A 5,964-nucleotide genomic window follows, 5' to 3' on the forward strand; every position below is an offset into this window, starting at 1 on the left:
TAGTTAAGCATGTTTGTTGTAGTTGTCACACGGGAAACGTGTTTGTGATCAAATATAAAATATACGGGTCTTAGCTTTATGTGGTTTAGTTATTGGTGGATGTGGCTACACATGGCTCATATATTGAAGCTACGATAATGTAGTTGGGGTAGGCATAAGGAAGGGGTCATTGAACTGTCTGGTGACATTAGGTACTTGTGTTAGACAATATCGTGATGCCGTTGTGTTGTGATACGTTTGCATTCTTTGCGTCAGATGCTTTTGTGATTGAGAAATGCGAGGTCAGCAAGATTGAAGGTCTTGGTAAAAACGAGTACCATCTTACATGCATGTGGATCACGTGTCATGGCGTGTGACCCAATGATACCTTAGTAATGAATACATATTTCATCTATACTGTTACATTTTTTCTGCAACTGTGGCATTTATAAGTCTGAATACATGTATGGTTCCAACTTTGTCCATGTCCTTATTTTCAGATCATATTTAGACTTGAATTAAGCGCGCGTGGTGTGTGTATGTGTGTGTGTGTGTGTGTGTGTGTGTGTGTGTGTGTGTGTGTGTGTGTGTGTGTGTGTGCGTGTGCGTGTGTGTGTGTGTGTGTGTGTGTGTATGTGTGAGTGCGTGCGCACGCTCGCGTATATGTTAATGTTGGTCCTTATACATTTAAACACTTGTTCTTCTACCTTTTATGTATATATAGTGCTAATATGTGAAAATATCTATATTGTCCGTTTACTTGAGCATGCGACACCTGTATCATTTCCATGCATATCTTATCCTGTTGAGCATGATATTGAATCAATTACATATATACTCAAATTAGTCTCGGCTTATCTTATGCATGTCTGTTATCCTTTCCTCTAATGAGGAGCCACAGAGAACAATGTAATAGACCTGAAGAATCCTAAATAAAAGGATCAGTACCAACTGATAATATCATCGAGATGTAGACGCCAATAACCAAAGTCAAATAAGAAAAAAGTATCACGTGTTAAGAGATGGATTAATTGTCACAGTTGTGAATATTTAAATAGTTCGGCCCGTTCTTGTGGAATCAAAAATATGTTCAGCCTATAGTATATCACTGTCTTCATATACTTTTGACCGACCATGTAGGAAATTTCTCCCTCGCCACCATTTTTGCTCGCCCATATTGTTTCATTGCACAAGTTTTCGGGTTCAAGGGTTCCTTGGGGTCAAACTTGCGGCTCTGCACGGTATATAGTTACAGTTTGGAATTTCTGTACTTAGTATATATATTCTTGACGACCAAGGAAGTAAAAGAGAATGGTTGTGGCTTTGATCTATTTAATTTTTTTCTGACTTTTGACGAATAGAAAAAAACAAAACAAAGCAAAATATTGGCATAAATAGAAATGGACTCATCTTGACAAAATTATTTTACACCAACCAGAAAATGAATACAATATATACCCCGATGGTGAATTCTCATTGCTGAGCTGAATAATAGTCTGCCATAGATCTCAAGCTCTGCAATTCATTGGGTGATTTTCGTCCTTACGACGCGGACTTCATACGAGGGTCATCAAGTTCACGATATCCTACTTTGCATCCAAAATGTCTTTGTTGTCGTCTTTGGTCTACGTCGTCTGAGGAAACGTCTTCGCTGGCGCTCCTTCACAGCCTCTGCTCTTCAGCTAATGCGAGACGGTTTTGCTCAGCTGAGAGCCAGGGTCGACAGAAAATGGCAGCTCGATTGATCAACCGAGAATAATTTTCTTGGGAATTTATCTCTCAGATGCATAAAGTCGCCTTATATTATCTAAAATAAATTATAAAAATAGATTAGTGCTTCCTAGACAAATGGGTATTACCATGAATACACACACACACACACACACACACACACACACACACACACACACACACACACACACACACACACACATATATATATATATATATATAATTTATACATATATATGTATACATATATATATACATATATATATATACATATATATACATATATATGTATGTATATATATATATACATATACATATATATATCATATATATACATATATATATATATACATATACATACATATATATACATATATATACATATATATACATATATATACACATATATATATATACATATATATATATATACATATATATATATATATATATATATATATATACAACTTTTTAGAATTGAAAAGATAAATCAATACTGGCTTTTGAAATTTCTTTTCAATATCAGAATTTCTTTGGCTGAATAAAACTGCCTGTCGGCAGCTAAAACAAGAATGTGTTTTCATTAGCTGTGGGAAAGTTATTATGATGATAAAGATGGTAATGGTGGTTGTGGTGGGGAGAGAATAATGATGTCAATAATTTAATTTGTAAATTAAGGAAAACAAAAGAAAAAGAAAAGATTACTGACGTTTTTATATACTGTTATTTTCATACATCTTTATTGACTTACATTCGTCATTCAATTACTTTATTTTTTATGTTTTTCCTATATTTTCTAAGATGTAATTTATATTTACTTGAGTATGATACAGGAAACTTGTTTTGCTTGACTTGGATATTGGCACGATTGTATAGAAAAAGAGTTGTTTAAACATTAACCACGAAGTCTGTTTTAGGTAAGCTTCACCATCCTGTAAAAGGTCTAACCGATTTTTGCACTGGTTGTTTTGGATTAAATGTTCTGCGTCAGAATTATGAGGAAAAAATTTCTATGAGTCATTGTTCATGTTATTTCCTTTTTTTCGTTTGAATGTCTTTTCATACTGGATTCGATCTTTCTGTTGGTCACTCACGGGTATTGAATCATGTTTTCTAAGTTGAGGTTGAGTTTGGATGACCTACACCAATACAGTCTGGAGTAAGAACTTAAGAATGGGTGATACTGCAAGAGACTATAATACCTTCATGATGCAGCCCCATATCCCTTACCACATTTGATCCCTATCCTATCTTAAAACAATCAATTGTTTCGGGTCTCATTACATTGTTCCGAAGTCTATTCCATTCTAGCAATAACTCTTAGAGTTTTTTTAATTTGGTGCCCTTCCTCAGCTAAATATGAGTTTTCATAGAGTATGGATGACCTATACCAATACAGGCTAGAGTTATCTACCAATAAATCTTACAATTATTCTTATTGCACGCCCTTCCTCAGCTAAATAGAATCGTCTAGTGTCTCCCGAGACAATACGAGTATATCTTCTGCGAGTCTTCTGCGAGTTCGAGGGGTAATCAGCCCTCTTGAATCCTTTTAAGCACTTCCTTGTTGAAGACTAATGGGGCATCTTTCACTCTGAAGTCCTTCGTTGAGAAAATATCAGTAGCTCTGGAATACATCAACAGATAATGATTACCTCAGCTTCTTCATCGTCGCCAGTACTGTCTTTGTGGTCTTTCATAGGTTATGCTCATAACGTCTTTCCTTTCTTTCCAAAGTTGTTGTTAAGGTGACAGTACACTAGGCATTTATCATTAGCATCCTACCTGTTTTTGCTACTTTATCTGAGTAGGAACGACCTTGGTGAAGATCTTTTGTTTTTAAAATTTCCAAATGTCAAATTATTCATGCGTCATGTAGTGAAAAGCTGAATGACGAACTAAAAGAAGTTAAACCTAGAATACGAATGTTAGACACATTGTTGAGATATTTTTACGAAAGTCTAGAACATTGCAACCAAAGTCGATTGTACTCAAACGAAGTAGCAAAAGGGAATGGTATACTAGCTAGTGTGGCACCACCTTTGCTCTTGTTATTACTATTTTCACCATTATGACTACTGAAGCTATACCCACTGGTACTACTAATACTACTATTGCTATTCTAGTAAAATATATTATAAATATTTTTATAAAAAAAGAAAAGAAATATACGAAGGAACTGAGGTTTTGTTGGACTTGGCTAGAAATATTAGCAGTTTCATGTGAGAATGTTTTTTCTTACGGTAGAAATGCTGACTCAACTTTAACAATTCTACATTCTTTTCTTCGGTAACTTGGTAGAGGCAAAGTCTCTTACCTCGATTCTCATACAAATGAAACCTCTCCTTTGGCTTAACATTACGTGGTCCAATATAAAAACATAAAAATGAAGGAGACTTCAAAGACCAAGTCCCTTATCAATGCGCTCAATGGCCTACCGGCTCCGGCGCTTGGCCTTCAAGCCAAAATTTTCATCAATCAATCAATCAATCAATCAACCTTATCACCTATCATCCCCATCTATAGAGTTATGTAACCTTCTCCTAAATAGTTTCAGCATTTTTCACAAGATGACTAAGTCTATTCCATTTGTTAACGACGCTATTGGTAACCCAGCTTTGCAAACCTCTTTTACAGCCAACCGTACCTCAAAGCAAATGAGCTATCAACTTCTTGCTTACCCAAGCTGAATCCTTTTCCTCTCAGCGGTAAAATTGCTAATCAATTCGAGGGGCTCACTTCCTGAGCTGTAGTTAATCTGTGCCTCATTTCGTACGGCGCATGAAAGAAAGCCGTGAAGATATGCTATTTGCCTTCCCGTCGAACTTTAGGGACGTAGCACACGACTTGTTGAAACCCATTTACATCACTATTCCTGCGGTCCTGAACCTCTGTTCTGTAAGAAACTGCACAAAATTTAGAAGAATTTTGATTTTCAAAGGCTATCTGTCCCACTGTATTTTTTTTTCTACAACCCACCAATGTGTATGCAACATCAGAAAAATTCTTTCAGTTGGTGCTAAACAGCAATTTCTTACCAATGTGGGAGCAAACTGGCTGGGTGTGGCTTCCTACAGAGGAAAGAGTGTCGACGTTTGGCACGACGTATAACGTATACGTCCAGCGCTTCGAGAGCCGCTCGAGGTTTGGTTTTGACTTTCAATGAAGGCATAAATTTCTTCCCTTAACTCACTTGTTGACTTTACCTTTGACGTGCTCTGCTTTGAACTCCTCACTGCCACCGAGGTACACCCCCAGTCCTGGTAGATATGTTAAAAATAATGTTTAATGGAAGAACTTTTCCAATTTTCACTTCCTTCACTATGGTCAAAATCTAAGAAATGTTTTCGTTCAATGTATTACATGACTCAGATAATATTTGACTTATGAGTACGAACATGAAATAGCGTTTTAAGATATCACACATTTTTTCTTTGAATATTTATTTTGACTGTTGGCAGATACCAACGTTCCAGTTTGAAAAAGAATAGAGGGCAAGGGGGACGTGAGCAAATATATGATTTTATATAGCAAGAGGGAGTGAGGGAGGGAGAGAGGGGAAGAAAAGGTAGCGGGGAAGGGAGATAGAGAGGGAGAAAGGGAAGAGAGGTATCACAGGAGGAGAACGAAGGAAGGGGTCAAGTGGGGTCAAGTATTCTACCGAAGATAATCAGTGTTTCTTTCAATGGAGACAATGTGACACTAAAGAGAGATTTAAGGAGGGTGATAGAGAAGAGGGAGCGTGGAAGCTACAATACTTCGTATTCTTTTTTGAGTGATTATATAGAGTCATAAAAGGTTGCTGTGTGGCCCGTCTGCAGAGATGTCAATAAATTCCCTACAATATTGACAACATAAAACTTATTCATTCAAAACCTGATGCTGGAAGATGGGAGAGGAAAGAAGAACAAGGAGGAGAAGGAAGAGAAGGAGAGGAAGGCGAAGGTGAAGGAGAAGAAACGCGGGAGAGGTGGTGAGAGGGAGCGAGGGAAGCTGTGGGGGAGAAAAGGATAAGAGTAAAGGAGAATTAAGGGACTGAGAAAGAGACAAGGAGGGAGGGCAAGGGATAGAGAAAAGGTAGGGGGATGAAGGTAGATAGGGAGCGTAAGAGGAAGGGAGGTATGGGGTCAGATAGGGAGAACAAGGGGAAGGGTGGCCTAGAATCAGATTAGGTGATGAAGAGGAAGAGAAAGAGAGGGGAGGGTGACCAGATAAAGGGAGAAAGAGAGGATGAAGGAGCGGCCAGGAGAGACA

Source organism: Oratosquilla oratoria, chromosome 7 (genome assembly GCF_046742065.1).
Source record: "Oratosquilla oratoria isolate Oo_2021 chromosome 7, ASM4674206v1, whole genome shotgun sequence".
In the NCBI taxonomy this organism is placed as follows: Eukaryota; Metazoa; Arthropoda; class Malacostraca; order Stomatopoda; family Squillidae; genus Oratosquilla; species Oratosquilla oratoria.